At 43.7% G+C, this 21779-nt stretch overlaps 70 non-coding genes across 70 annotated transcripts; all 70 read left to right on the plus strand.

Annotated features, from left to right (window-relative positions):
- The first annotated feature begins 56 nt into the window (after positions 1 to 56).
- TRNAV-AAC (transfer RNA valine (anticodon AAC)) lies at positions 57 to 129 on the plus strand. The gene has a single exon. It is a non-coding gene; the product is annotated as a tRNA-Val (tRNA).
- A 98-nt stretch (positions 130 to 227) lies between these two features.
- TRNAV-AAC (transfer RNA valine (anticodon AAC)) lies at positions 228 to 300 on the plus strand. Its single transcript has one exon. It is a non-coding gene; the product is annotated as a tRNA-Val (tRNA).
- A 98-nt stretch (positions 301 to 398) lies between these two features.
- TRNAV-AAC (transfer RNA valine (anticodon AAC)) lies at positions 399 to 471 on the plus strand. Its single transcript has one exon. It is a non-coding gene; the product is annotated as a tRNA-Val (tRNA).
- Positions 472 to 569: 98 nt separating this feature from the next.
- On the plus strand, positions 570 to 642 carry TRNAV-UAC (transfer RNA valine (anticodon UAC)). Its single transcript has one exon. It is a non-coding gene; the product is annotated as a tRNA-Val (tRNA).
- A 98-nt stretch (positions 643 to 740) lies between these two features.
- Positions 741 to 813, plus strand: TRNAV-AAC (transfer RNA valine (anticodon AAC)). Its single transcript has one exon. It is a non-coding gene; the product is annotated as a tRNA-Val (tRNA).
- A 98-nt stretch (positions 814 to 911) lies between these two features.
- On the plus strand, positions 912 to 984 carry TRNAV-AAC (transfer RNA valine (anticodon AAC)). Its single transcript has one exon. It is a non-coding gene; the product is annotated as a tRNA-Val (tRNA).
- Positions 985 to 1245: 261 nt separating this feature from the next.
- TRNAV-AAC (transfer RNA valine (anticodon AAC)) lies at positions 1246 to 1318 on the plus strand. Its single transcript has one exon. It is a non-coding gene; the product is annotated as a tRNA-Val (tRNA).
- A 98-nt stretch (positions 1319 to 1416) lies between these two features.
- TRNAV-UAC (transfer RNA valine (anticodon UAC)) lies at positions 1417 to 1489 on the plus strand. The gene has a single exon. It is a non-coding gene; the product is annotated as a tRNA-Val (tRNA).
- A 270-nt stretch (positions 1490 to 1759) lies between these two features.
- On the plus strand, positions 1760 to 1832 carry TRNAV-AAC (transfer RNA valine (anticodon AAC)). The gene has a single exon. It is a non-coding gene; the product is annotated as a tRNA-Val (tRNA).
- A 90-nt stretch (positions 1833 to 1922) lies between these two features.
- TRNAV-AAC (transfer RNA valine (anticodon AAC)) lies at positions 1923 to 1995 on the plus strand. Its single transcript has one exon. It is a non-coding gene; the product is annotated as a tRNA-Val (tRNA).
- A 98-nt stretch (positions 1996 to 2093) lies between these two features.
- Positions 2094 to 2166, plus strand: TRNAV-AAC (transfer RNA valine (anticodon AAC)). The gene has a single exon. It is a non-coding gene; the product is annotated as a tRNA-Val (tRNA).
- Positions 2167 to 2271: 105 nt separating this feature from the next.
- Positions 2272 to 2344, plus strand: TRNAV-CAC (transfer RNA valine (anticodon CAC)). The gene has a single exon. It is a non-coding gene; the product is annotated as a tRNA-Val (tRNA).
- A 253-nt stretch (positions 2345 to 2597) lies between these two features.
- Positions 2598 to 2670, plus strand: TRNAV-AAC (transfer RNA valine (anticodon AAC)). The gene has a single exon. It is a non-coding gene; the product is annotated as a tRNA-Val (tRNA).
- Positions 2671 to 2768: 98 nt separating this feature from the next.
- On the plus strand, positions 2769 to 2841 carry TRNAV-UAC (transfer RNA valine (anticodon UAC)). The gene has a single exon. It is a non-coding gene; the product is annotated as a tRNA-Val (tRNA).
- Positions 2842 to 2939: 98 nt separating this feature from the next.
- TRNAV-UAC (transfer RNA valine (anticodon UAC)) lies at positions 2940 to 3012 on the plus strand. Its single transcript has one exon. It is a non-coding gene; the product is annotated as a tRNA-Val (tRNA).
- Positions 3013 to 3110: 98 nt separating this feature from the next.
- On the plus strand, positions 3111 to 3183 carry TRNAV-UAC (transfer RNA valine (anticodon UAC)). Its single transcript has one exon. It is a non-coding gene; the product is annotated as a tRNA-Val (tRNA).
- A 98-nt stretch (positions 3184 to 3281) lies between these two features.
- Positions 3282 to 3354, plus strand: TRNAV-UAC (transfer RNA valine (anticodon UAC)). Its single transcript has one exon. It is a non-coding gene; the product is annotated as a tRNA-Val (tRNA).
- Positions 3355 to 3618: 264 nt separating this feature from the next.
- Positions 3619 to 3691, plus strand: TRNAV-UAC (transfer RNA valine (anticodon UAC)). The gene has a single exon. It is a non-coding gene; the product is annotated as a tRNA-Val (tRNA).
- A 435-nt stretch (positions 3692 to 4126) lies between these two features.
- On the plus strand, positions 4127 to 4199 carry TRNAV-UAC (transfer RNA valine (anticodon UAC)). Its single transcript has one exon. It is a non-coding gene; the product is annotated as a tRNA-Val (tRNA).
- Positions 4200 to 4291: 92 nt separating this feature from the next.
- TRNAV-UAC (transfer RNA valine (anticodon UAC)) lies at positions 4292 to 4364 on the plus strand. The gene has a single exon. It is a non-coding gene; the product is annotated as a tRNA-Val (tRNA).
- Positions 4365 to 5150: 786 nt separating this feature from the next.
- TRNAV-UAC (transfer RNA valine (anticodon UAC)) lies at positions 5151 to 5223 on the plus strand. Its single transcript has one exon. It is a non-coding gene; the product is annotated as a tRNA-Val (tRNA).
- Positions 5224 to 5316: 93 nt separating this feature from the next.
- TRNAV-UAC (transfer RNA valine (anticodon UAC)) lies at positions 5317 to 5389 on the plus strand. Its single transcript has one exon. It is a non-coding gene; the product is annotated as a tRNA-Val (tRNA).
- Positions 5390 to 6147: 758 nt separating this feature from the next.
- TRNAV-UAC (transfer RNA valine (anticodon UAC)) lies at positions 6148 to 6220 on the plus strand. The gene has a single exon. It is a non-coding gene; the product is annotated as a tRNA-Val (tRNA).
- A 446-nt stretch (positions 6221 to 6666) lies between these two features.
- On the plus strand, positions 6667 to 6739 carry TRNAV-UAC (transfer RNA valine (anticodon UAC)). The gene has a single exon. It is a non-coding gene; the product is annotated as a tRNA-Val (tRNA).
- Positions 6740 to 7335: 596 nt separating this feature from the next.
- TRNAV-UAC (transfer RNA valine (anticodon UAC)) lies at positions 7336 to 7408 on the plus strand. The gene has a single exon. It is a non-coding gene; the product is annotated as a tRNA-Val (tRNA).
- A 98-nt stretch (positions 7409 to 7506) lies between these two features.
- TRNAV-UAC (transfer RNA valine (anticodon UAC)) lies at positions 7507 to 7579 on the plus strand. Its single transcript has one exon. It is a non-coding gene; the product is annotated as a tRNA-Val (tRNA).
- Positions 7580 to 7669: 90 nt separating this feature from the next.
- TRNAV-CAC (transfer RNA valine (anticodon CAC)) lies at positions 7670 to 7742 on the plus strand. Its single transcript has one exon. It is a non-coding gene; the product is annotated as a tRNA-Val (tRNA).
- A 90-nt stretch (positions 7743 to 7832) lies between these two features.
- On the plus strand, positions 7833 to 7905 carry TRNAV-CAC (transfer RNA valine (anticodon CAC)). The gene has a single exon. It is a non-coding gene; the product is annotated as a tRNA-Val (tRNA).
- A 268-nt stretch (positions 7906 to 8173) lies between these two features.
- Positions 8174 to 8246, plus strand: TRNAV-UAC (transfer RNA valine (anticodon UAC)). The gene has a single exon. It is a non-coding gene; the product is annotated as a tRNA-Val (tRNA).
- Positions 8247 to 8514: 268 nt separating this feature from the next.
- On the plus strand, positions 8515 to 8587 carry TRNAV-UAC (transfer RNA valine (anticodon UAC)). The gene has a single exon. It is a non-coding gene; the product is annotated as a tRNA-Val (tRNA).
- A 432-nt stretch (positions 8588 to 9019) lies between these two features.
- Positions 9020 to 9092, plus strand: TRNAV-UAC (transfer RNA valine (anticodon UAC)). Its single transcript has one exon. It is a non-coding gene; the product is annotated as a tRNA-Val (tRNA).
- A 98-nt stretch (positions 9093 to 9190) lies between these two features.
- On the plus strand, positions 9191 to 9263 carry TRNAV-GAC (transfer RNA valine (anticodon GAC)). The gene has a single exon. It is a non-coding gene; the product is annotated as a tRNA-Val (tRNA).
- A 98-nt stretch (positions 9264 to 9361) lies between these two features.
- Positions 9362 to 9434, plus strand: TRNAV-UAC (transfer RNA valine (anticodon UAC)). The gene has a single exon. It is a non-coding gene; the product is annotated as a tRNA-Val (tRNA).
- A 268-nt stretch (positions 9435 to 9702) lies between these two features.
- TRNAV-UAC (transfer RNA valine (anticodon UAC)) lies at positions 9703 to 9775 on the plus strand. Its single transcript has one exon. It is a non-coding gene; the product is annotated as a tRNA-Val (tRNA).
- A 432-nt stretch (positions 9776 to 10207) lies between these two features.
- TRNAV-UAC (transfer RNA valine (anticodon UAC)) lies at positions 10208 to 10280 on the plus strand. Its single transcript has one exon. It is a non-coding gene; the product is annotated as a tRNA-Val (tRNA).
- Positions 10281 to 10378: 98 nt separating this feature from the next.
- Positions 10379 to 10451, plus strand: TRNAV-GAC (transfer RNA valine (anticodon GAC)). Its single transcript has one exon. It is a non-coding gene; the product is annotated as a tRNA-Val (tRNA).
- Positions 10452 to 10549: 98 nt separating this feature from the next.
- On the plus strand, positions 10550 to 10622 carry TRNAV-UAC (transfer RNA valine (anticodon UAC)). The gene has a single exon. It is a non-coding gene; the product is annotated as a tRNA-Val (tRNA).
- Positions 10623 to 10890: 268 nt separating this feature from the next.
- TRNAV-UAC (transfer RNA valine (anticodon UAC)) lies at positions 10891 to 10963 on the plus strand. The gene has a single exon. It is a non-coding gene; the product is annotated as a tRNA-Val (tRNA).
- Positions 10964 to 11558: 595 nt separating this feature from the next.
- TRNAV-UAC (transfer RNA valine (anticodon UAC)) lies at positions 11559 to 11631 on the plus strand. Its single transcript has one exon. It is a non-coding gene; the product is annotated as a tRNA-Val (tRNA).
- Positions 11632 to 12063: 432 nt separating this feature from the next.
- TRNAV-UAC (transfer RNA valine (anticodon UAC)) lies at positions 12064 to 12136 on the plus strand. Its single transcript has one exon. It is a non-coding gene; the product is annotated as a tRNA-Val (tRNA).
- A 98-nt stretch (positions 12137 to 12234) lies between these two features.
- TRNAV-GAC (transfer RNA valine (anticodon GAC)) lies at positions 12235 to 12307 on the plus strand. The gene has a single exon. It is a non-coding gene; the product is annotated as a tRNA-Val (tRNA).
- A 99-nt stretch (positions 12308 to 12406) lies between these two features.
- TRNAV-UAC (transfer RNA valine (anticodon UAC)) lies at positions 12407 to 12479 on the plus strand. The gene has a single exon. It is a non-coding gene; the product is annotated as a tRNA-Val (tRNA).
- A 98-nt stretch (positions 12480 to 12577) lies between these two features.
- Positions 12578 to 12650, plus strand: TRNAV-UAC (transfer RNA valine (anticodon UAC)). Its single transcript has one exon. It is a non-coding gene; the product is annotated as a tRNA-Val (tRNA).
- Positions 12651 to 12740: 90 nt separating this feature from the next.
- TRNAV-CAC (transfer RNA valine (anticodon CAC)) lies at positions 12741 to 12813 on the plus strand. Its single transcript has one exon. It is a non-coding gene; the product is annotated as a tRNA-Val (tRNA).
- Positions 12814 to 13074: 261 nt separating this feature from the next.
- Positions 13075 to 13147, plus strand: TRNAV-UAC (transfer RNA valine (anticodon UAC)). Its single transcript has one exon. It is a non-coding gene; the product is annotated as a tRNA-Val (tRNA).
- Positions 13148 to 13245: 98 nt separating this feature from the next.
- TRNAV-UAC (transfer RNA valine (anticodon UAC)) lies at positions 13246 to 13318 on the plus strand. Its single transcript has one exon. It is a non-coding gene; the product is annotated as a tRNA-Val (tRNA).
- Positions 13319 to 13756: 438 nt separating this feature from the next.
- TRNAV-GAC (transfer RNA valine (anticodon GAC)) lies at positions 13757 to 13829 on the plus strand. The gene has a single exon. It is a non-coding gene; the product is annotated as a tRNA-Val (tRNA).
- Positions 13830 to 13927: 98 nt separating this feature from the next.
- TRNAV-UAC (transfer RNA valine (anticodon UAC)) lies at positions 13928 to 14000 on the plus strand. The gene has a single exon. It is a non-coding gene; the product is annotated as a tRNA-Val (tRNA).
- Positions 14001 to 14098: 98 nt separating this feature from the next.
- TRNAV-UAC (transfer RNA valine (anticodon UAC)) lies at positions 14099 to 14171 on the plus strand. The gene has a single exon. It is a non-coding gene; the product is annotated as a tRNA-Val (tRNA).
- A 90-nt stretch (positions 14172 to 14261) lies between these two features.
- TRNAV-CAC (transfer RNA valine (anticodon CAC)) lies at positions 14262 to 14334 on the plus strand. The gene has a single exon. It is a non-coding gene; the product is annotated as a tRNA-Val (tRNA).
- Positions 14335 to 14595: 261 nt separating this feature from the next.
- Positions 14596 to 14668, plus strand: TRNAV-UAC (transfer RNA valine (anticodon UAC)). Its single transcript has one exon. It is a non-coding gene; the product is annotated as a tRNA-Val (tRNA).
- Positions 14669 to 15100: 432 nt separating this feature from the next.
- On the plus strand, positions 15101 to 15173 carry TRNAV-UAC (transfer RNA valine (anticodon UAC)). Its single transcript has one exon. It is a non-coding gene; the product is annotated as a tRNA-Val (tRNA).
- Positions 15174 to 15271: 98 nt separating this feature from the next.
- On the plus strand, positions 15272 to 15344 carry TRNAV-UAC (transfer RNA valine (anticodon UAC)). The gene has a single exon. It is a non-coding gene; the product is annotated as a tRNA-Val (tRNA).
- A 98-nt stretch (positions 15345 to 15442) lies between these two features.
- On the plus strand, positions 15443 to 15515 carry TRNAV-UAC (transfer RNA valine (anticodon UAC)). The gene has a single exon. It is a non-coding gene; the product is annotated as a tRNA-Val (tRNA).
- Positions 15516 to 15953: 438 nt separating this feature from the next.
- Positions 15954 to 16026, plus strand: TRNAV-GAC (transfer RNA valine (anticodon GAC)). Its single transcript has one exon. It is a non-coding gene; the product is annotated as a tRNA-Val (tRNA).
- A 98-nt stretch (positions 16027 to 16124) lies between these two features.
- On the plus strand, positions 16125 to 16197 carry TRNAV-UAC (transfer RNA valine (anticodon UAC)). The gene has a single exon. It is a non-coding gene; the product is annotated as a tRNA-Val (tRNA).
- Positions 16198 to 16295: 98 nt separating this feature from the next.
- TRNAV-UAC (transfer RNA valine (anticodon UAC)) lies at positions 16296 to 16368 on the plus strand. The gene has a single exon. It is a non-coding gene; the product is annotated as a tRNA-Val (tRNA).
- A 90-nt stretch (positions 16369 to 16458) lies between these two features.
- Positions 16459 to 16531, plus strand: TRNAV-CAC (transfer RNA valine (anticodon CAC)). Its single transcript has one exon. It is a non-coding gene; the product is annotated as a tRNA-Val (tRNA).
- A 261-nt stretch (positions 16532 to 16792) lies between these two features.
- TRNAV-UAC (transfer RNA valine (anticodon UAC)) lies at positions 16793 to 16865 on the plus strand. The gene has a single exon. It is a non-coding gene; the product is annotated as a tRNA-Val (tRNA).
- A 609-nt stretch (positions 16866 to 17474) lies between these two features.
- Positions 17475 to 17547, plus strand: TRNAV-GAC (transfer RNA valine (anticodon GAC)). Its single transcript has one exon. It is a non-coding gene; the product is annotated as a tRNA-Val (tRNA).
- A 98-nt stretch (positions 17548 to 17645) lies between these two features.
- Positions 17646 to 17718, plus strand: TRNAV-UAC (transfer RNA valine (anticodon UAC)). Its single transcript has one exon. It is a non-coding gene; the product is annotated as a tRNA-Val (tRNA).
- A 595-nt stretch (positions 17719 to 18313) lies between these two features.
- Positions 18314 to 18386, plus strand: TRNAV-UAC (transfer RNA valine (anticodon UAC)). Its single transcript has one exon. It is a non-coding gene; the product is annotated as a tRNA-Val (tRNA).
- A 98-nt stretch (positions 18387 to 18484) lies between these two features.
- On the plus strand, positions 18485 to 18557 carry TRNAV-GAC (transfer RNA valine (anticodon GAC)). Its single transcript has one exon. It is a non-coding gene; the product is annotated as a tRNA-Val (tRNA).
- Positions 18558 to 18655: 98 nt separating this feature from the next.
- Positions 18656 to 18728, plus strand: TRNAV-UAC (transfer RNA valine (anticodon UAC)). Its single transcript has one exon. It is a non-coding gene; the product is annotated as a tRNA-Val (tRNA).
- A 765-nt stretch (positions 18729 to 19493) lies between these two features.
- Positions 19494 to 19566, plus strand: TRNAV-UAC (transfer RNA valine (anticodon UAC)). The gene has a single exon. It is a non-coding gene; the product is annotated as a tRNA-Val (tRNA).
- A 595-nt stretch (positions 19567 to 20161) lies between these two features.
- Positions 20162 to 20234, plus strand: TRNAV-UAC (transfer RNA valine (anticodon UAC)). The gene has a single exon. It is a non-coding gene; the product is annotated as a tRNA-Val (tRNA).
- Positions 20235 to 20666: 432 nt separating this feature from the next.
- On the plus strand, positions 20667 to 20739 carry TRNAV-UAC (transfer RNA valine (anticodon UAC)). Its single transcript has one exon. It is a non-coding gene; the product is annotated as a tRNA-Val (tRNA).
- Positions 20740 to 20837: 98 nt separating this feature from the next.
- Positions 20838 to 20910, plus strand: TRNAV-GAC (transfer RNA valine (anticodon GAC)). Its single transcript has one exon. It is a non-coding gene; the product is annotated as a tRNA-Val (tRNA).
- A 99-nt stretch (positions 20911 to 21009) lies between these two features.
- On the plus strand, positions 21010 to 21082 carry TRNAV-UAC (transfer RNA valine (anticodon UAC)). The gene has a single exon. It is a non-coding gene; the product is annotated as a tRNA-Val (tRNA).
- Positions 21083 to 21677: 595 nt separating this feature from the next.
- Positions 21678 to 21750, plus strand: TRNAV-UAC (transfer RNA valine (anticodon UAC)). The gene has a single exon. It is a non-coding gene; the product is annotated as a tRNA-Val (tRNA).
- The last annotated feature ends 29 nt before the right edge of the window (positions 21751 to 21779 follow it).

Raw genomic sequence — 21779 nt, forward strand, 5'->3', positions numbered from 1 at the left:
TCAATTCGTTTCTGCATGGCTTGCGGGTTGTGGGTTGCAGAACAATCAATATCCAAGTTTCTGTAGTGTAGTGGTTATCACGTTCGCCTAACACGCGAAAGGTCCCCTGTTCGAGACAGGGCAGAAACATGGAATTTTTTTTGTTGGCACTAATTGGCTGGATTCTTTTTCTCAATTCGTTTCTGCATGGCTTGCGGGTTGTGGGTTGCGGAACAATCAATATCCAAGTTTCTGTAGTGTAGTGGTTATCACGTTCGCCTAACACGCGAAAGGTCCCCTGTTCGAGACAGGGCAGAAACATGGAATTTTTTTTGTTGGCACTAATTGGCTGGATTCTTTTTCTCAATTCGTTTCTGCATGGCTTGCGGGTTGTGGGTTGCGGAACAATCAATATCCAAGTTTCTGTAGTGTAGTGGTTATCACGTTCGCCTAACACGCGAAAGGTCCCCTGTTCGAGACAGGGCAGAAACATGGAATTTTTTTTGTTGGCACTAATTGGCTGGATTATTTTTCTCAATTCGTTTCTGCATGGCTTGCGGGTTGTGGGTTGCGGAACAATCAACATCCAAGTTTCTGTAGTGTAGTGGTTATCACGTTCGCCTTACACGCGAAAGGTCCCCTGTTCGAGACAGGGCAGAAACATGGAATTTTTTTTGTTGCCACTAATTGGCTGGATTCTTTTTCTCAATTCGTTTCTGCATGGCTTGCGGGTTGTGGGTTGCGGAACAATCAATATCCAAGTTTCTGTAGTGTAGTGGTTATCACGTTCGCCTAACACGCGAAAGGTCCCCTGTTCGAGACAGGGCAGAAACATGGAATTTTTTTTGTTGGCACTAATTGGCTGGATTCTTTTTCTCAATTCGTTTCTGCATGGCTTGCGGGTTGTGGGTTGCGGAACAATCAATATCCAAGTTTCTGTAGTGTAGTGGTTATCACGTTCGCCTAACACGCGAAAGGTCCCCTGTTCGAGACAGGGCAGAAACATGGAATTTTTTTTGTTGGCACTAATTGGCTGGATTCTTTTTCTCAATTCGTTTCTGCATGGCTTGCGGGTTGTGGGTTGCGGATCAATCAAAATCCAAGTTTCTGTAGTGTAGTGGTTATCACGTTCGCCTAACACGCGAAAGGTTCCCTGTTCGAGACAGGGCAGAAACATGGAACTATGTCTTCCTTTTAACACAAAGAAAGCCTTTAAATTTGTCAAACTTTGGTTTCTGCAATGGTGGGTTTTTGTATCAAGGGGAAGTTTCTGTAGTGTAGTGGTTATCACGTTCGCCTAACACGCGAAAGGTCCCCTGTTCGAGACAGGGCAGAAACATGGAATTTTTTTTGTTGGCACTAATTGGCTGGATTATTTTTCTCAATTCGTTTCTGCATGGCTTGCGGGTTGTGGGTTGCGGAACAATCAACATCCAAGTTTCTGTAGTGTAGTGGTTATCACGTTCGCCTTACACGCGAAAGGTCCCCTGTTCGAGACAGGGCAGAAACATGGAATTTTTTTTGTTGCCACTAATTGGCTGGATTCTTTTTCTCAATTCGTTTCTGCATGGCTTGCGGGTTGTGGGTTGCGGAACAATCAATATCCAAGTTTCTGTAGTGTAGTGGTTATCACGTTCGCCTAACACGCGAAAGGTCCCCTGTTCGAGACAGGGTAGAAACATGGAATTTTTTTTTGTTGGCACTAATTGGCTGGATTCTTTTTCTCAATTCGTTTCTGCATGGCTTGCGGGTTGTGGGTTGCGGAACAATCAATATCCAAGTTTCTGTAGTGTAGTGGTTATCACGTTCGCCTAACACGCGAAAGGTCCCCTGTTCGAGACAGGGCAGAAACATGGAACTATGTCTTCATTTTAACACAAAGAAAGCCTTTAAATTTGTCAAACTTTGGTTTCTGCAATGGTGGGTTTTTGTATCAAGGGGAAGTTTCTGTAGTGTAGTGGTTATCACGTTCGCCTAACACGCGAAAGGTCCCCTGTTCGAGACAGGGCAGAAACATGGAATTTTTTTTGTTGCCACTAATTGGCTGGATTCTTTTTCTCAATTCGTTTCTGCATGGCTTGCGGGTTGTGGGTTGCGGAACAATCACTATCCAAGTTTCTGTAGTGTAGTGGTTATCACGTTCGCCTAACACGCGAAAGGTCCCCTGTTCGAGACAGGGCAGAAACATGGAATTTTTTTTGTTGGCACTAATTGGCTGGATTCTTTTTCTCAATTCGTTTCTGCATGGCTTGCGGGTTGTGGGTTGCGGGTTGCGGAACAATCAATATCCAAGTTTCTGTAGTGTAGTGGTTATCACGTTCGCCTCACACGCGAAAGGTCCCCTGTTCGAAACTGGGCAGAAACAAGGAACTATGTGTTCCTTTTAACACAAAGAAAGCCTTTAAATTTGTCAAACTTTGGTTTCTGCAATGGTGGGTTTTTGCATCAAGGGGAAGTTTCTGTAGTGTAGTGGTTATCACGTTCGCCTAACACGCGAAAGGTCTCCTGTTCGAGACAGGGCAGAAACATGGAACTATGTCTTCATTTTAACACAAAGAAAGCCTTTAAATTTGTCAAACTTTGGTTTCTGCAATGGTGGGTTTTTGTATCAAGGGGAAGTTTCTGTAGTGTAGTGGTTATCACGTTCGCCTAACACGCGAAAGGTCCCCTGTTCGAGACAGGGCAGAAACATGGAATTTTTTTTGTTGCCACTAATTGGCTGGATTCTTTTTCTCAATTCGTTTCTGCATGGCTTGCGGGTTGTGGGTTGCGGAACAATCAATATCCAAGTTTCTGTAGTGTAGTGGTTATCACGTTCGCCTTACACGCGAAAGGTCCCCTGTTCGAGACAGGGCAGAAACATGGAATTTTTTTTGATGGCGCTAATTGGCTGGATTATTTTTCTCAATTCGTTTCTGCATGGCTTGTGGGTTGTGGGTTGCGGAACAATCAATATCCAAGTTTCTGTAGTGTAGTGGTTATCACGTTCGCCTTACACGCGAAAGGTCCCCTGTTCGAGACAGGGCAGAAACATGGAATTTTTTTTGATGGCGCTAATTGGCTGGATTATTTTTCTCAATTCGTTTCTGCATGGCTTGTGGGTTGTGGGTTGCGGAACAATCAATATCCAAGTTTCTGTAGTGTAGTGGTTATCACGTTCGCCTTACACGCGAAAGGTCCCCTGTTCGAGACAGGGCAGAAACATGGAATTTTTTTTGTTGGCGCTAATTGGCTGGATTCTTTTTCTCAATTCGTTTCTGCATGGCTTGCGGGTTGTGGGTTGCGGAACTATCAATATCCAAGTTTCTGTAGTGTAGTGGTTATCACGTTCGCCTTACACGCGAAAGGTCCCCTGTTCGAGACAGGGCAGAAACATGGAATTTTTTTTTTGTTGGCGCTAATTGGCTGGATTATTTTTCTCAATTCGTTTCTGCATGGCTTGTGGATTGCGGAACAATAAATATCTAAGTTTCTGTAGTTTAGTGGTTATCACGTTCGCCTTACACGCAAAAGGTTCCCTGTTCGAGGCAGGGCAGAAACATGGAATTTTTTTTGTTGGCGCTAATTGGCTGGATTATTTTTCTCAATTCGTTTCTGCATGGCTTGGGGGTTGTGGGTTGCGAAACAATCAATATCCAAGTTTCTGTAGTGTAGTGGTTATCACGTTCGCCTTACACGCGAAAGGTCCCCTGTTCGAAACTGGGCAGAAACATGAAATTTTTTTTTTTGTTGGCGCTAATTGGCTGGATTATTTTTCTCAATTCGTTGCTGCATGGCTTGTGGGTTGCGGAACAATAAATATCCAAGTTTCTGTAGTGTAGTGGTTATCACGTTTGCCTTACACGCTAAAGGTCCCCTGTTCAAGGCAGGGCACAAACATGGAATTTTTTTTGTTGGCGCTAATTGGCTGGATTATTTTTCTCAATTCATTTCTGCATGGCTTGCGGGTTGTGGGTTGCGGAACAATCAATATCCAAATTTCTGTAGTGTAGTGGTTATCAAGTTCGCCTCACACGCGAAAGGTCCCCTGTTCGAGACAGGCAGAAACATGGAATTTTTTTTGTTGGCGCTAATTGGCTGGATTATTTTTCTCAATTCGTTTCTGCATGGCTTGCGGGTTGTGGGTTGCGGAACAATCAATATCCAAGTTTCTGTTGTGTAGTGGTTATCACGTTCGCCTTACACGCGAAAGGTCCCCTGTTCGAGACAGGGCAGAAACATGGAATTTTTTTTTTGTTGGCGCTAATTGGCTGGATTATTTTTTCAATTCGTTTCTGCATGGCTTGTGGATTGCGGAACAATAAATATCTAAGTTTCTGTAGTGTAGTGGTTATCACGTTCGCCTTACACGCAAAAGGTTCCCTGTTCGAGGCAGGGCAGAAACATGGAATTTTTTTTGTTGGCGCTAATTGGCTGGATTATTTTTCTCAATTCGTTTCTGCATGGCTTGGGGCTTGTGGGTTGCGAAACAATCAATATCCAAGTTTCTGTAGTGTAGTGGTTATCACGTTCGCCTTACACGCAAAAGGTCATCTGTTCGAGGCGGGGCAGAAACATGGAATTTTTTTTGTTGGCGCTAATTGGCTGGATTATTTTTCTCAATTCGTTTCTGCATGGCTTGGGGGTTGTGGGTTGCGGGTTGCGGGTTGCGGAACAGTCAATATCCAAGTTTCTGTAGTGTAGTGGTTATCACATTCGCCTTACACGCGAAAGGTCCCCTGTTTGAAACTGGGCAGAAATATGGAACTATGTCTTCCTTTTAACACAAAGAAAGCCTTTAAATTTGTCAAACTTTGGTTTCTGCAATGGTGGGTGTTTGTATAAGGGGAAGTTTCTGTAGTGTAGTGGTTATCACATTCGCCTAACACGCGAAAGGTCCCCTGTTCGAGGCAGGGCACAAACATGGAATTTTTTTTGTTGGCGCTAATTGGCTGGATTATTTTTCTCAATTCATTTCTGCATGGCTTGCGGGTTGTGGGTTGCGGAACAATCAATATCCAAATTTCTGTAGTGTAGTGGTTATCAAGTTCGCCTCACACGCGAAAGGTCCCCTGTTCGAGACAGGCAGAAACATGGAATTTTTTTTGTTGGCGCTAATTGGCTGGATTATTTTTCTCAATTCGTTTCTGCATGGCTTGCGGGTTGTGGGTTGCGGAACAATCAATATCCAAGTTTCTGTTGTGTAGTGGTTATCACGTTCGCCTTACACGCGAAAGGTCCCCTGTTCGAGACAGGGCAGAAACATGGAATTTTTTTTTTGTTGGCGCTAATTGGCTGGATTATTTTTCTCAATTCGTTTCTGCATGGCTTGTGGATTGCGGAACAATAAATATCTAAGTTTCTGTAGTGTAGTGGTTATCACGTTCGCCTTACACGCAAAAGGTTCCCTGTTCGAGGCAGGGCAGAAACATGGAATTTTTTTTGTTGGCGCTAATTGGCTGGATTATTTTTCTCAATTCGTTTCTGCATGGCTTGGGGCTTGTGGGTTGCGAAACAATCAATATCCAAGTTTCTGTAGTGTAGTGGTTATCACGTTCGCCTTACACGCAAAAGGTCATCTGTTCGAGGCGGGGCAGAAACATGGAATTTTTTTTGTTGGCGCTAATTGGCTGGATTATTTTTCTCAATTCGTTTCTGCATGGCTTGGGGGTTGTGGGTTGCGGGTTGCGGAACAGTCAATATCCAAGTTTCTGTAGTGTAGTGGTTATCACGTAAAAAGGTTCCCTGTTCGAAACTGGGAAGAAACATGGAACTGTGTCTTCCTTTTAACACAAAGAAAGCCTTTAAATTTGTCAAACTTTGGTTTCTGCAATGGTGGGTGTTTGTATCAAGGGGAAGTTTCTGTAGTGTAGTGGTTATCACATTCGCCTTACACGCGAAAGGTCCCCTGTTTGAAACTGGGCAGAAATATGGAACTATGTCTTCCTTTTAACACAAAGAAAGCCTTTAAATTTGTCAAACTTTGGTTTCTGCAATGGTGGGTGTTTGTATAAGGGGAAGTTTCTGTAGTGTAGTGGTTATCACATTCGCCTAACACGCGACAGGTCCCCTGTTCGAGACAGGGCAGAAACATGGAATTTTTTTTGTTGGCACTAATTGGCTGGATTCTTTCTCAATTCGTTTCTGCATGGCTTGCGGGTTGTGGGTTGCGGAACAATAAATATCCAAGTTTCTGTAGTGTAGTGGTTATCACGTTCGCCTTACACGCGAAAAGTCCCCTGTTCGAGACAGGGCAGAAACATGGAATTTTTTTTGTTGCCGCTAATTGGCTGGATTATTTTTCTCAATTCGTTTCTGCATGGCTTGCGGATTGTGGGTTGCGGGTTGCGGGTTGCGGAACAATCAATATCCAAGTTTCTGTAGTGTAGTGGTTGTCACGTTCGCCTTACGCGCGACAGGTCCCCTGTTCGAAACTGGGCAGAAGCATGGAAGTTTGTCTTCCTTTTAACACAAAGAAAGCCTTTAAATTTGTCAATCTTTGGTTTCTGCAAAGGTGGGTGTGTGTATCAAAGGGAAGTTTCTGTAGTATAGTGGTTATCACGTTCGCCTTACTCGCGAAAGGTCCCATGTTCGAGACAGGGCAGAAACATGGAATTTTTTTTGTTGGCGCTAATTGGCTGGATTATTTTTCTCAATTCGTTTCTGCATGGCTTGTGGGTTGTGGGTTGCGGAACAATAAATATCCAAGTTTCTGTAGTGTAGTGGTTATCACGTTTGCCTTACACGCGAAAGGTCCCCTGTTCGAGACAGGGCAGAAACATGGAATTTTTTTTGTTGCCGCTAATTGGCTGGATTATTTTTCTCAATTCTTTTCTGCATGGCTTGTGGGTTGCGGAACAATAAATATCCAAGTTTCTGTAGTGTAGTGGTTATCACGTTCGCCTCACACGCGAAAGGGCCCCTGTTCGAGACAGGGCATAAACATGGATTTTTTTTTGTTGCCGCTAATTGGCTGGATTACTTTTCTCAATTCGTTTCAGCATGGCTTGCGGGTTGTGAGTTGCGGAACAATCAATATCCAAGTTTCTGTAGTGTAGTGGTTATCACGTTTGCCTCACACTCGAAAGGTCCCCTGTTTGAAACTGGGCAGAAACAAGGAACTATGTCTTCCTTTTAACACAAAGAAAGCCTTTAAATTTGTCAAACTTTGGTTTCTGCAATGGTGGGTGTTTGTATTAAGGGGAAGTTTCTGTAGTGTAGTGGTTATCACGTTTGCCCAACACGTGAAAGGTCCCCTGTTCGAGACAGGGCAGAAACATGCAATTTTTTTTGTTGCCGCTAATTGGCTGGATTATTTTTCTCAATTCGTTTCTGCATGGCTTGCGGGTTGTGGGTTGCGGAACAATCAATATCCAAGTTTCTGTAGTGTAGTGGTTATCACGATCGCCTTACACGCGAAAGGTCCCCTGTTCAAGACAGGGCAGAAACATGGAATTTTTTTTGTTGGTGCTAATTGGCTGGATTATTTTTCTCAATTAGTTTCTGCATGGCTTGCGTGTTGTGGGTTGCGGAACAATCAATATCAACGTTTCTGTAGTGTAGTGGTTATCACGTTCGCCTTACATGCGAAAGGTCCCCTGTTCGAGACAGGGCAGAAACATGGAACTATGTCTTCCTTTTAACACAAAGAAAGCCTTTAAATTTGTCAAACTTTGGTTTCTGCAATGGTGGGTGTTTGTATCCAGGGGAAGTTTCTGTAGTGTAGTGGTTATCACGTTCGCCTCACACGCGAAAGGTCCCCTGTTCGAGACAGGGCAGAAATATGGAACTATGTCTTCCTTTTAACACAAAGAAAGCCTTTAAATTTGTCAAACTTTGGTTTCTGCAATGGTGGGTGTTTGTATCCAGGGGAAGTTTCTGTAGTGTAGTGGTTATCACGTTCGCCTCACACGCGAAAGGTCCCCTGTTCGAGACAGGGCAGAAACATGGAATTTTTTTTGTTGGTGCTAATTGGCTGGATTATTTTTCTCAATTAGTTTCTGCATGGCTTGTGTGTTGTGGGTGGCGGAACAGTCAATATCCAAGTCTCTGTAGTGTAGTGGTTATCACGTTCGCCTGACACGCGAAAGGTCCCCTGTTCGAACCAGGCAGAAACGTGGAATTTTTTTTTTTTGCGCTAATTGGCTGGATTATTTTTCTCAATTCGTTTCTGCATGGCTTGTGGGTTGTGGGTTGCGGAACAATCAATATCCAAGTTTCTGTAGTGTAGTGGTTATCACGTTCGCCTTACACGCGAAAGGTCCCCTGTTCGAGACAGGGCAGAAACATGGAACTATGTCTTCCTTTTAACACAAAGAAAGCCTTTAAATTTGTCAAACTTTGGTTTCTGCAATGGTGGGTGTTTGTATCCAGGGGAAGTCTCTGTAGTGTAGTGGTTATCACCTTCGCCTAACACGCGAAAGGTGCCCTGTTCGAGACAGGGCAGAAACATGGAATTTTTTTTGTTGGCGCTAATTAGCTGGATTATTTTTCTCAATTCGTTTCTGCATGGCTTGTGGGTTGTGGGTTGCGGGTTGCGGAACAATCACTATCCAAGTTTCTGTAGTGTAGTGGTTATCACGTTCGCCTTACTCGCGAAAGGTCCCCTGTTCGAGACAGGGCAGAAACATGGAATTTTTTTTGTTGGTGCTAATTGGCTGGATTATTTTTCTCAATTCGTTTCTGCATGGCTTGTGGGTTGTGGGTTGCGGAACAAGCACTATCCAAGTTTCTGTAGTGTAGTGGTTATCACGTTCGCCTCACACGCGAAAGGTCCCTTGTTCGAAACTGGGCAGAAACAAGGAACTATGTCTTCCTTTTAACACAAAGAAAGCCTTTAAATTTGTCAAACTTTGGTTTCTGCAATGGTGGGTGTTTGTATCAAGGGGAGGTTTCTGTAGTGTAGTGGTTATCACGTTCGCCTAACACGCGAAAGGTCTCCTGTTCGAGACAGGGCAGAAACATGGAATTTTTTTTGTTGGCGCTAATTGGATGGATTCTTTTTCTCAATTCGTTTCTGCATGGCTTGCGGGTTGTGGGTTGCAGAACAATCAATATCCAAGTTTCTGTAGTGTAGTGGTTATCACGTTCGCCTTACTCGCGAAAGGTCCCCTGTTCGAGACAGGGCAGAAACATGGAATTTTTTTTGTTGGTGCTAATTGGCTGGTTTATTTTTCTCAATTAGTTTCTGCATGGCTTGTGTGTTGTGGGTGGCGGAACAGTCAATATCCAAGTCTCTGTAGTGTAGTGGTTATCACGTTCGCCTGACACGCGAAAGGTCCCCTGTTCGAGACAGGGCAGAAACGTGGAATTTTTTTTTTTTGCGCTAATTGGCTGGATTATTTTTCTCAATTCGTTTCTGCATGGCTTGTGGGTTGTGGGTTGCGGAACAATCAATATCCAAGTTTCTGTAGTGTAGTGGTTATCACGTTCGCCTTACACGCGAAAGGTCCCCTGTTCGAGACAGGGCAGAAACATGGAACTATGTCTTCCTTTTAACACAAAGAAAGCCTTTAAATTTGTCAAACTTTGGTTTCTGCAATGGTGGGTGTTTGTATCCAGGGGAAGTCTCTGTAGTGTAGTGGTTATCACCTTCGCCTAACACGCGAAAGGTGCCCTGTTCGAGACAGGGCAGAAACATGGAATTTTTTTTGTTGGCGCTAATTAGCTGGATTATTTTTCTCAATTCGTTTCTGCATGGCTTGTGGGTTGTGGGTTGCGGGTTGCGGAACAATCACTATCCAAGTTTCTGTAGTGTAGTGGTTATCACGTTCGCCTTACTCGCGAAAGGTCCCCTGTTCGAGACAGGGCAGAAACATGGAATTTTTTTTGTTGGCGCTAATTGGCTGGATTCTTTTTCTCAATTCGTTTCTGCATGGCTTGCGGGTTGTGGGTTGCGGAACAATCAATATCCAAGTTTCTGTAGTGTAGTGGTTATCACGTTCGCCTCACACGCGAAAGGTCCCTTGCTCGAAACTGGGCAGAAACAAGGAACTATGTCTTCCTTTTAACACAAAGAAAGCCTTTAAATTTGTCAAACTTTGGTTTCTGCAATGGTGGGTGTTTGTATCAAGGGGAGGTTTCTGTAGTGTAGTGGTTATCACGTTCGCCTAACACGCGAAAGGTCTCCTGTTCGAGACAGGGCAGAAACATGGAATTTTTTTTGTTGGCGCTAATTGGATGGATTCTTTTTCTCAATTCGTTTCTGCATGGCTTGCGGGTTGTGGGTTGCAGAACAATCAATATCCAAGTTTCTGTAGTGTAGTGGTTATCACGTTCGCCTTACTCGCGAAAGGTCCCCTGTTCGAGACAGGGCAGAAACATGGAATTTTTTTTGTTGGTGCTAATTGGCTGGATTATTTTTCTCAATTAGTTTCTGCATGGCTTGTGTGTTGTGGGTGGCGGAACAGTCAATATCCAAGTCTCTGTAGTGTAGTGGTTATCACGTTCGCCTGACACGCGAAAGGTCCCCTGTTCGAGACAGGGCAGAAACGTGGAATTTATTTTTTTTGCGCTAATTGGCTGGATTATTTTTCTCAATTCGTTTCTGCATGGCTTGTGGGTTGTGGGTTGCGGAACAATCAATATCCAAGTTTCTGTAGTGTAGTGGTTATCACGTTCGCCTTACACGCGAAAGGTCCCCTGTTCGAGACAGGGCAGAAACATGGAACTATGTCTTCCTTTTAACACAAAGAAAGCCTTTAAATTTGTCAAACTTTGGTTTCTGCAATGGTGGGTGTTTGTATCCAGGGGAAGTCTCTGTAGTGTAGTGGTTATCACCTTCGCCTAACACGCGAAAGGTGCCCTGTTCGAGACAGGGCAGAAACATGGAATTTTTTTTGTTGGCGCTAATTAGCTGGATTATTTTTCTCAATTCGTTTCTGCATGGCTTGTGGGTTGTGGGTTGCGGGTTGCGGAACAATCACTATCCAAGTTTCTGTAGTGTAGTGGTTATCACGTTCGCCTTACTCGCGAAAGGTCCCCTGTTCGAGACAGGGCAGAAACATGGAATTTTTTTTGTTGGTGCTAATTGGCTGGATTATTTTTCTCAATTCGTTTCTGCATGGCTTGTGGGTTGTGGGTTGCGGAACAAGCACTATCCAAGTTTCTGTAGTGTAGTGGTTATCACGTTCGCCTCACACGCGAAAGGTCCCTTGTTCGAAACTGGGCAGAAACATGGAACTATGTCTTCCTTTTAACACAAAGAAAGCCTTTAAATTTGTCAAACTTTGGTTTCTGCAATGGTGGGTGTTTGTATCAAGGGGAAGTTTCTGTAGTGTAGTGGTTATCATGTTCACCTAACACGCGAACGGTCCCCTGTTCGAGACAGGGCAGAAACAAGGAACTATGTCCTCCTATTAACATAAAGAAAGCCTTTAAATTTGTCAAACTTTGGTTTCTGCAATGGTGGGTGTTTGTATCAAGGGGAGGTTTCTGTAGTGTAGTGGTTATCACGTTCGCCTAACACGCGAAAGGTCTCCTGTTCGAGACAGAGCAGAAACATGGAATTTTTTTTGTTGGCGCTAATTGGATGGATTCTTTTTCTCAATTCGTTTCTGCATGGCTTGCGGGTTGTGGGTTGCGGAACAATCAATATCCAAGTTTCTGTAGTGTAGTGGTTATCACGTTCGCCTTACTCGCGAAAGGTCCCCTGTTCGAGACAGGGCAGAAACATGGAATTTTTTTTGTTGGTGCTAATTGGCTGGATTATTTTTCTCAATTCGTTTCTGCATGGCTTGTGGGTTGTGGGTTGCGGAACAATCACTATCCAAGTTTCTGTAGTGTAGTGGTTATCATGTTCGCCTCACACGCGAAAGGTCCCTTGTTCGAAACTGGGCAGAAACAAGGAACTATGTCTTCCTTTTAACACAAAGAAAGCCTTTAAATTTGTCAAACTTTGGTTTCTGCAATGGTGGGTGTTTGTATCAAGGGGAAGTTTCTGTAGTGTAGTGGTTATCACGTTCGCCTAACGCGCGAAAGGTCTCCTGTTCGAGACAGAGCAGAAACATGGAATTTTTTTTGTTGGCGCTAATTGGATGGATTCTTTTTCTCAATTCGTTTCTGCATGGCTTGCGGGTTGTGGGTTGCGGAACAATCAATATCCAAGTTTCTGTAGTGTAGTGGTTATCACGTTCGCCTTACTCGCGAAAGGTCCCCTGTTCGAGACAGGGCAGAAACATGGAATTTTTTTTGTTGGTGCTAATTGGCTGGATTATTTTTCTCAATTCGTTTCTGCATGGCTTGTGTGTTGTGGGTGGCGGAACAGTCAATATCCAAGTCTCTGTAGTGTAGTGGTTATCACGTTCGCCTGACACGCGAAAGGTCCCCTGTTCGAGACAGGGCAGAAACGTGGAATTTTTTTTTTTTTGCGCTAATTGGCTGGATTATTTTTCTCAATTCGTTTCTGCATGGCTTGTGGGTTGTGGGTTGCGGAACAATCAATATCCAAGTTTCTGTAGTGTAGTGGTTATCACGTTCGCCTTACACGCGAAAGGTCCCCTGTTCGAGACAGGGCAGAAACATGGAATTTTTTTTGTTGGTGCTAATTGGCTGGATTATTTTTCTCAATTAGTTTCTGCATGGCTTGCGTGTTGTGGGTTGCGGAACAATCAATATCAACGTTTCTGTAGTGTAGTGGTTATCACGTTCGCCTTACATGCGAAAGGTCCCCTGTTCGAGACAGGGCAGAAACATGGAACTATGTCTTCCTTTTAACACAAAGAAAGCCTTTAAATTTGTCAAACTTTGGTTTCTGCAATGGTGGGTGTTTGTATCCAGGGGAAGTTTCTGTAGTGTAGTGGTTATCACGTTCGCCTCACACGCGAAAGGTCCCCTGTTCGAGACAGGGCAGAAACATGGAACTATGTCTTCCTTTTAACACAAAGAAAGCCTTTAAATTTGTCAAACTTTGGTTTCTGCAATGGTGGGTTTTTGTATCAAGGGGAAGTTTCTGTAGTATTGTGGTTATCATGTTCGCCTAACACGCAAAAGGTCCCCTGTTCAAGACAGGGCAGAAACATGGAATTTTTTTTGTTGGTGCTAATTGGCTGGATTATTTTTCTCAATTAGTTTCTGCATGGCTTGCGTGTTGTGGGTTGCAGAACAATCAATATCAAAGTTTCTGTAGTGTAGTGGTTATCACGTTCGCCTTACACGCGAAAGGTCCCCTGTTCGAGATAGGGCAGAAACATGGAATTTTTTTTGTTGGCGCTAATTGGCTGGATTATTTTTCTCAGTTCGTTTCTGCATGGCTTGTGGGTTGTGGGTTGCTGAACAATAAATATCCGAGTTTCTGTAGTGTAGTGGTTATCACGTTCGCCTTACACGCGAAAGGTCCCCTGTTCGAGACAGGGCATAAACAAGGATTTTTTTTTGTTGCCGCTAATTGGCTGGATTATTTTTCTCAATTCGTTTCAGCATGGCTTGCGGGTTGTGGGTTGCGGGTTGCGGAACATTCAATATCCAAGTTTCTGTAGTGTAGTAGTTATCACGTTTGCCTCACACGCGAAAGGTCCCCTGTTCGAAACTGGGCAGAAACAAGGAACTATGTCTTCCTTTTAACACAAAGAAAGCCTTTAAATTTGTCAAACTTTGGTTTCTGCAATGGTGGGTGTTTGTATTAAGAGAAGTTTCTGTAGTGTAGTGGTTATCACATTCTCCTAACATGCGAAAGGTCCCTTGTTCGAGACAGGGCAGAAACATGGAATTTTTTTTGTTGGCGCTAATTGGATGTATTCTTTTTCTCAATTCGTTTCTGCATGGCTTGCGGGTTGTGGGTTGCGGAACAATCAATATCCAAGTCTCTGTAGTGTAGTGGTTATCACGTTCGCCTGACACGCGAAAGGTCCCCTGTTCGAGACAGGGCAGACACTTGGAATTTTTTTTTTTTGCGCTAATTGGCTGGATTATTTTTCTCAATTCGTTTCTGCATGGCTTGTGGGTCTTGCGTTGCGGAACAATCAATATCCAAGTTTCTGTAGTGTAGTGGTTATCACGTTCGCCTTACACGCGAAACGTCCCCTGTTCGAGACAGGGCAGAAACATGGAATTTTTTTTGTTGGTGCTAATTGGCTGGATTATTTTTCTCAATTAGTTTCTGCATGGCTTGCGTGTTGTGGGTTGCGGAACAATCAATATCAACGTTTCTGTAGTGTAGTGGTTATCACGTTCGCCTTACATGCGAAAGGTCCCCTGTTCGAGACAGGGTAGAAACATGGAACTATGTCTTCCTTTTAACACAAAGAAAGCCTTTAAATTTGTCAAACTTTGGTTTCTGCAATGGTGGGTGTTTGTATCCAGGGGAAGTTTCTGTAGTGTAGTGGTTATCACGTTCGCCTCACACGCGAAAGGTCCCCTGTTCGAGACAGGGCAGAAACATGGAACTATGTCTTCCTTTTAACACAAAGAAAGCCTTTAAATTTGTCAAACTTTGGTTTCTGCAATGGTGGGTGTTTGTATCAAGGGGAGGTTTCTGTAGTGTAGTGGTTATCACGTTCGCCTAACACGCGAAAGGTCTCCTGTTCGAGACAGAGCAGAAACATGGAATTTTTTTTGTTGGCGCTAATTGGATGGATTCTTTTTCTCAATTCGTTTCTGCATGGCTTGCGGGTTGTGGGTTGCGGAACAATCAATATCCAAGTTTCTGTAGTGTAGTGGTTATCACGTTCGCCTTACTCGCGAAAGGTCCCCTGTTCGAGACAGGGCAGAAACATGGAATTTTTTTTGTTGGTGCTAATTGGCTGGATTATTTTTCTCAATTCGTTTCTGCATGGCTTGTGGGTTGTGGGTTGCGGAACAATCACTATCCAAGTTTCTGTAGTGTAGTGGTTATCACGTTCGCCTCACACGCGAAAGGTCCCTTGTTCGAAACTGGGCAGAAACAAGGAACTATGTCTTCCTTTTAACACAAAGAAAGCCTTTAAATTTGTCAAATTTTGGTTTCTGCAATGGTGGGTGTTTGTATCAAGGGGAAGTTTCTGTAGTGTAGTGGTTATCACGTTCGCCTAACGCACGAAAGTTCTCCTGTTCGAGACAGAGCAGAAACTTGGAATTTTTTTTGTTGGCGCTAATTGGATGGATTCTTTTTCTCAATTCGTTTCTGCATGGCTTGCGGGTTGTGGGTTGCGGAACAATCAATATCCAAGTTTCTGTAGTGTAGTGGTTATCACGTTCGCCTTACTCGCGAAAGGTCCCCTGTTCGAGACAGGGCAGAAACATGGAATTTTTTTTGTTGGTGCTAATTGGCTGGATTATTTTTCTCAATTCGTTTCTGCATGGCTTGTGTGTTGTGGGTGGCGGAACAGTCAATATCAAAGTTTCTGTAGTGTAGTGGTTATCACGTTCGCCTTACACGCGAAAGGTCCCCTGTTCGAGATAGGGCAGAAACATGGAATTTTTTTTGTTGGCGCTAATTGGCTGGATTATTTTTCTCAGTTCGTTTCTGCATGCCTTGTGGGTTGTGGGTTGCTGAACAATAAATATCCGAGTTTCTGTAGTGTAGTGGTTATCACGTTCGCCTTACACGCGAAAGGTCCCCTGTTCGAGACAGGGCATAAACAAGGATTTTTTTTTGTTGCCGCTAATTGGCTGGATTATTTTTCTCAATTCGTTTCAGCATGGCTTGCGGGTTGTGGGTTGCGGGTTGCGGAACGTTCAATATCCAAGTTTCTGTAGTGTAGTGGTTATCACGTTTGCCTCACACGCGAAAGGTCCCCTGTTCGAAACTGGGCAGAAACAAGGAACTATGTCTTCCTTTTAACACAAAGAAAGCCTTTAAATTTGTCAAACTTTGGTTTCTGCAATGGTGGGTGTTTGTATTAAGAGAAGTTTCTGTAGTGTAGTGGTTATCACATTCTCCTAACATGCGAAAGGTCCCTTGTTCGAGACAGGGCAGAAACATGGAATTTTTTTTGTTGGCGCTAATTGGATGGATTCTTTTTCTCAATTCGTTTCTGCATGGCTTGCGGGTTGTGGGTTGCGGAACAATCAATATCCAAGTCTCTGTAGTGTAGTGGTTATCACGTTCGCCTGACACGCGAAAGGTCCCCTGTTCGAGACAGGGCAGAAACTTGGAATTTTTTTTTTTTGCGCTAATTGGCTGGATTATTTTTCTCAATTCGTTTCTGCATGGCTTGTGGGTCTTGCGTTGCGGAACAATCAATATCCAAGTTTCTGTAGTGTAGTGGTTATCACGTTCGCCTTACACGCGAAAGGTCCCCTGTTCGAGACAGGGCAGAAACATGGAATTTTTTTTGTTGGTGCTAATTGGCTGGATTATTTTTCTCAATTAGTTTCTGCATGGCTTGCGTGTTGTGGGTTGCGGAACAATCAATATCAACGTTTCTGTAGTGTAGTGGTTATCACGTTCGCCTTACATGCGAAAGGTCCCCTGTTCGAGACAGGGCAGAAACATGGAACTATGTCTTCCTTTTAACACAAAGAAAGCCTTTAAATTTGTCAAACTTTGGTTTCTGCAATGGTGGGTGTTTGTATCCAGGGGAAGTTTCTGTAGTGTAGTGGTTATCACGTTCGCCTCACACGCGAAAGGTCCCCTGTTCGAGACAGGGCAGAAACATGGAACTATGTCTTCCTTTTAACACAAAGAAAGCCTTTAAATTTGTCAAACTTTGGTTTCTGCAATGGTGGGTTTTTGTATCAAGGGGAAGTTTCTGTAGTATTGTGGTTATCATGTTCGCCTAACACGCAAAAGGTCCCCTGTTCAAGACAGGGCAGAAACATGGAATTTTTTTTGTTGGTGCTAATTGGCTGGATTATTTTTCTCAATTAGTTTCTGCATGGCTTGCGTGTTGTGGGTTGCAGAACAATCAATATCAAAGTTTCTGTAGTGTAGTGGTTATCACGTTCGCCTTACACGCGAAAGGTCCCCTGTTCGAGATAGGGCAGAAACATGGAATTTTTTTTGTTGGCGCTAATTGGCTGGATTATTTTTCTCAGTTCGTTTCTGCATGGCTTGTGGGTTGTGGGTTGCTGAACAATAAATATCCGAGTTTCTGTAGTGTAGTGGTTATCACGTTCGCCTTACACGCGATAGGTCCCCTGTTCGAGACAGGGCATAAACAAGGATTTTTTTTTGTTGCCGCTAATTGGCTGGATTATTTTTCTCAATTCGTTTCAGCATGGCTTGCGGGTTGTGGGTTGCGGGTTGCGGAACATTCAATATCCAAGTTTCTGTAGTGTAGTGGTTATCACGTTTGCCTCACACGCGAAAGGTCCCCTGTTCGAAACTGGGCAGAAACAAGGAACTATGTCTTCCTTTTAACACAAAGAAAGCCTTTAAATTTGTCAAACTTTGGTTTCTGCAATGGTGGGTGTTTGTATTAAGAGAAGTTTCTGTAGTGTAGTGGTTATCACATTCTCCTAACATGCGAAAGGTCCCTTGTTCGAGACAGGGCAGAAACATGGAATTTTTTTTGTTGGCGCTAATTGGATGGATTCTTTTTCTCAATTCGTTTCTGCATGGCTTGCGGGTTGTGGGTTGCGGAACAATCAATATCCAAGTCTCTGTAGTGTAGTGGTTATCACGTTCGCCTGACATGCGAAAGGTCCCCTGTTCGAGACAGGGCAGAAACTTGGAATTTTTTTTTTTTGCGCTAATTGGCTGGATTATTTTTCTCAATTCGTTTCTGCATGGCTTGTGGGTCTTGCGTTGCGGAACAATCAATATCCAAGTTTCTGTAGTGTAGTGGTTATCACGTTCGCCTTACACGCGAAAGGTCCCCTGTTCGAGACAGGGCAGAAACATGGAACTATGTCTTCCTTTTAACACAAAGAAAGCCTTTAAATTTGTCAAACTTTGGTTTCTGCAATGGTGGGTGTTTGTATCCAGGGGAAGTCTCTGTAGTGTAGTGGTTATCACCTTCGCCTAAGACGCGAAAGGTGCCCTGTTCGAGACAGGGCAGAAACATGGAATTTTTTTTGTTGGCGCTAATTGGCTGGATTCTTTTTCTCAATTCGTTTCTGCATGGCTTGCGGGTTGTGGGTTGCGGAACAATCAATATCCAAGTTTCTGTAGTGTAGTGGTTATCACGTTCGCCTCACACGCGAAAGGTCCCTTGTTCGAAACTGGGCAGAAACAAGGAACTATGTCTTCCTTTTAACACAAAGAAAGCCTTTAAATTTGTCAAACTTTGGTTTCTGCAATGGTGGGTGTTTGTATCAAGGGGAGGTTTCTGTAGTGTAGTGGTTATCACGTTCGCCTAACACGCGAAAGGTCTCCTGTTCGAGACAGGGCAGAAACATGGAATTTTTTTTGTTGGCGCTAATTGGATGGATTCTTTTTCTCAATTCGTTTCTGCATGGCTTGCGGGTTGTGGGTTGCAGAACAATCAATATCCAAGTTTCTGTAGTGTAGTGGTTATCACGTTCGCCTTACTCGCGAAAGGTCCCCTGTTCGAGACAGGGCAGAAACATGGAATTTTTTTTGTTGGTGCTAATTGGCTGGATTATTTTTCTCAATTCGTTTCTGCATGGCTTGTGTGTTGTGGGTGGCGGAACAGTCAATATCCAAGTCTCTGTAGTGTAGTGGTTATCACGTTCGCCTGACACGCGAAAGGTCCCCTGTTCGAGACAGGGCAGAAACGTGGAATTTTTTTTTTTTGCGCTAATTGGCTGGATTATTTTTCTCAATTCGTTTCTGCATGGCTTGTGGGTTGTGGGTTGCGGAACAATCAATATCCAAGTTTCTGTAGTGTAGTGGTTATCACGTTCGCCTTACACGCGAAAGGTCCCCTGTTCGAGACAGGGCAGAAACATGGAACTATGTCTTCCTTTTAACACAAAGAAAGCCTTTAAATTTGTCAAACTTTGGTTTCTGCAATGGTGGGTGTTTGTATCCAGGGGAAGTCTCTGTAGTGTAGTGGTTATCACCTTCGCCTAACACGCGAAAGGTGCCCTGTTCGAGACAGGGCAGAAACATGGAATTTTTTTTGTTGGCGCTAATTAGCTGGATTATTTTTCTCAATTCGTTTCTGCATGGCTTGTGGGTTGTGGGTTGCGGGTTGCGGAACAATCACTATCCAAGTTTCTGTAGTGTAGTGGTTATCACGTTCGCCTCACACGCGAAAGGTCCCTTGTTCGAAACTGGGCAGAAACAAGGAACTATGTCTTCCTTTTAACACAAAGAAAGCCTTTAAATTTGTCAAACTTTGGTTTCTGCAATGGTGGGTGATTGTATCAAGGGGAAGTTTCTGTAGTGTAGTGGTTATCATGTTCACCTAACACGCGAACGGTCCCCTGTTCGAGACAGGGCAGAAACAAGGAACTATGTCTTCCTATTAACATAAAGAAAGCCTTTAAATTTGTCAAACTTTGGTTTCTGCAATGGTGGGTGTTTGTATCAAGGGGAGGTTTCTGTAGTGTAGTGGTTATCACGTTCGCCTAACACGCGAAAGGTCTCCTGTTCGAGACAGAGCAGGAACATGGAATTTTTTTTGTTGGCGCTAATTGGATGGATTATTTTTCTCAATTCGTTTCTGCATGGCTTGCAGGTTGTGGGTTGCGGAACAATCAATATCCAAGTTTCTGTAGTGTAGTGGTTATCACGTTCGCCTTACTCGTGAAAGGTCCCCTGTTCGAGACAGGGCAGAAACATGGAATTTTTTTTGTTGGTGCTAATTGGCTGGATTATTTTTCTCAATTCGTTTCTGCATGGCTTGTGGGTTGTGGGTTGCGGAACAAGCACTATCCAAGTTTCTGTAGTGTAGTGGTTATCACGTTTGCCTCACACGCGAAAGGTCCCTTGTTCGAAACTGGGCAGAAACATGGAACTATGTCTTCCTTTTAACACAAAGAAAGCCTTTAAATTTGTCAAACTTTGGTTTCTGCAATGGTGGGTGTTTGTATCAAGGGGAAGTTTCTGTAGTGTAGTGGTTATCATGTTCACCTAACACGCGAACGGTCCCCTGTTCGAGACAGGGCAGAAACAAGGAACTATGTCCTCCTATTAACATAAAGAAAGCCTTTAAATTTGTCAAACTTTGGTTTCTGCAATGGTGGGTGTTTGTATCAAGGGGAGGTTTCTGTAGTGTAGTGGTTATCACGTTCGCCTAACACGCGAAAGGTCTCCTGTTCGAGACAGAGCAGAAACATGGAATTTTTTTTGTTGGCGCTAATTGGATGGATTCTTTTTTTCAATTCGTTTCTGCATGGCTTGCGGGTTGTGGGTTGCGGAACAATCAATATTCAAGTTTCTGTAGTGTAGTGGTTATCACGTTCGCCTTACTCGCGAAAGGTCCCCTGTTCGAGACAGGGCAGAAACATGGAATTTTTTTTGTTGGTGCTAATTGGCTGGATTATTTTTCTCAATTCGTTTCTGCATGGCTTGTGGGTTGTGGGTTGCGGAACAATCACTATCCAAGTTTCTGTAGTGTAGTGGTTATCACGTTCGCCTCACACGCGAAAGGTCCCTTGTTCGAAACTGGGCAGAAACAAGGAACTATGTCTTCCTTTTAACACAAAGAAAGCCTTTAAATTTGTCAAACTTTGGTTTCTGCAATGGTGGGTGTTTGTATCAAGGGGAAGTTTCTGTAGTGTAGTGGTTATCACGTTCGCCTAACGCGCGAAAGGTCTCCTGTTCGAGACAGAGCAGAAACATGGAATTTTTTTTGTTGGCGCTAATTGGATGGATTCTTTTTCTCAATTCGTTTCTGCATGGCTTGCGGGTTGTGGGTTGCGGAACAATCAATATCCAAGTTTCTGTAGTGTAGTGGTTATCACGTTCGCCTTACTCGCGAAAGGTCCCCTGTTCGAGACAGGGCAGAAACATGGAATTTTTTTTGTTGGTGCTAATTGGCTGGATTATTTTTCTCAATTCGTTTCTGCATGGCTTGTGTGTTGTGGGTGGCGGAACAGTCAATATCCAAGTCTCTGTAGTGTAGTGGTTATCACGTTCGCCTGACACGCGAAAGGTCCCCTGTTCGAGACAGGGCAGAAACGTGGAATTTTTTTTTTTTTGCGCTAATTGGCTGGATTATTTTTCTCAATTCGTTTCTGCATGGCTTGTGGGTCTTGCGTTGCGGAACAATCAATATCCAAGTTTCTGTAGTGTAGTGGTTATCACGTTCGCCTTACACGCGAAAGGTCCCCTGTTCGAGACAGGGCAGAAACATGGAACTATGTCTTCCTTTTAACACAAAGAAAGCCTTTAAATTTGTCAAACTTTGGTTTCTGCAATGGTGGGTGTTTGTATCCAGGGGAAGTCTCTGTAGTGTAGTGGTTATCACCTTCGCCTAAGACGCGAAAGGTGCCCTGTTCGAGACAGGGCAGAAACATGGAATTTTTTTTGTTGGCGCTAATTGGCTGGATTCTTTTTCTCAATTCGTTTCTGCATGGCTTGCGGGTTGTGGGTTGCGGAACAATCAATATCCAAGTTTCTGTAGTGTAGTGGTTATCACGTTCGCCTCACACGCGAATGGTCCCTTGTTAGAAACTGGGCAGAAACAAGGAACTATGTCTTCCTTTTAACACAAAGAAAGCCTTTAAATTTGTCAAACTTTGGTTTCTGCAATGGTGGGTGTTTGTATCAAGGGGAGGTTTCTGTAGTGTAGTGGTTATCACGTTCGCCTAACACGCGAAAGGTCTCCTGTTCGAGACAGGGCAGAAACATGGAATTTTTTTTGTTGGCGCTAATTGGATGGATTCTTTTTCTCAATTCGTTTCTGCATGGCTTGCGGGTTGTGGGTTGCGGAACAATCAATATCCAAGTTTCTGTAGTGTAGTGGTTATCACGTTCGCCTTACTCGCGAAAGGTCCCCTGTTCGAGACAGGGCAGAAACATGGAATTTTTTTTGTTGGTGCTAATTGGC

Source organism: Rhinoderma darwinii, chromosome 4, assembly GCF_050947455.1.
Source record: "Rhinoderma darwinii isolate aRhiDar2 chromosome 4, aRhiDar2.hap1, whole genome shotgun sequence".
Classification (NCBI taxonomy): Eukaryota; Metazoa; Chordata; class Amphibia; order Anura; family Rhinodermatidae; genus Rhinoderma; species Rhinoderma darwinii.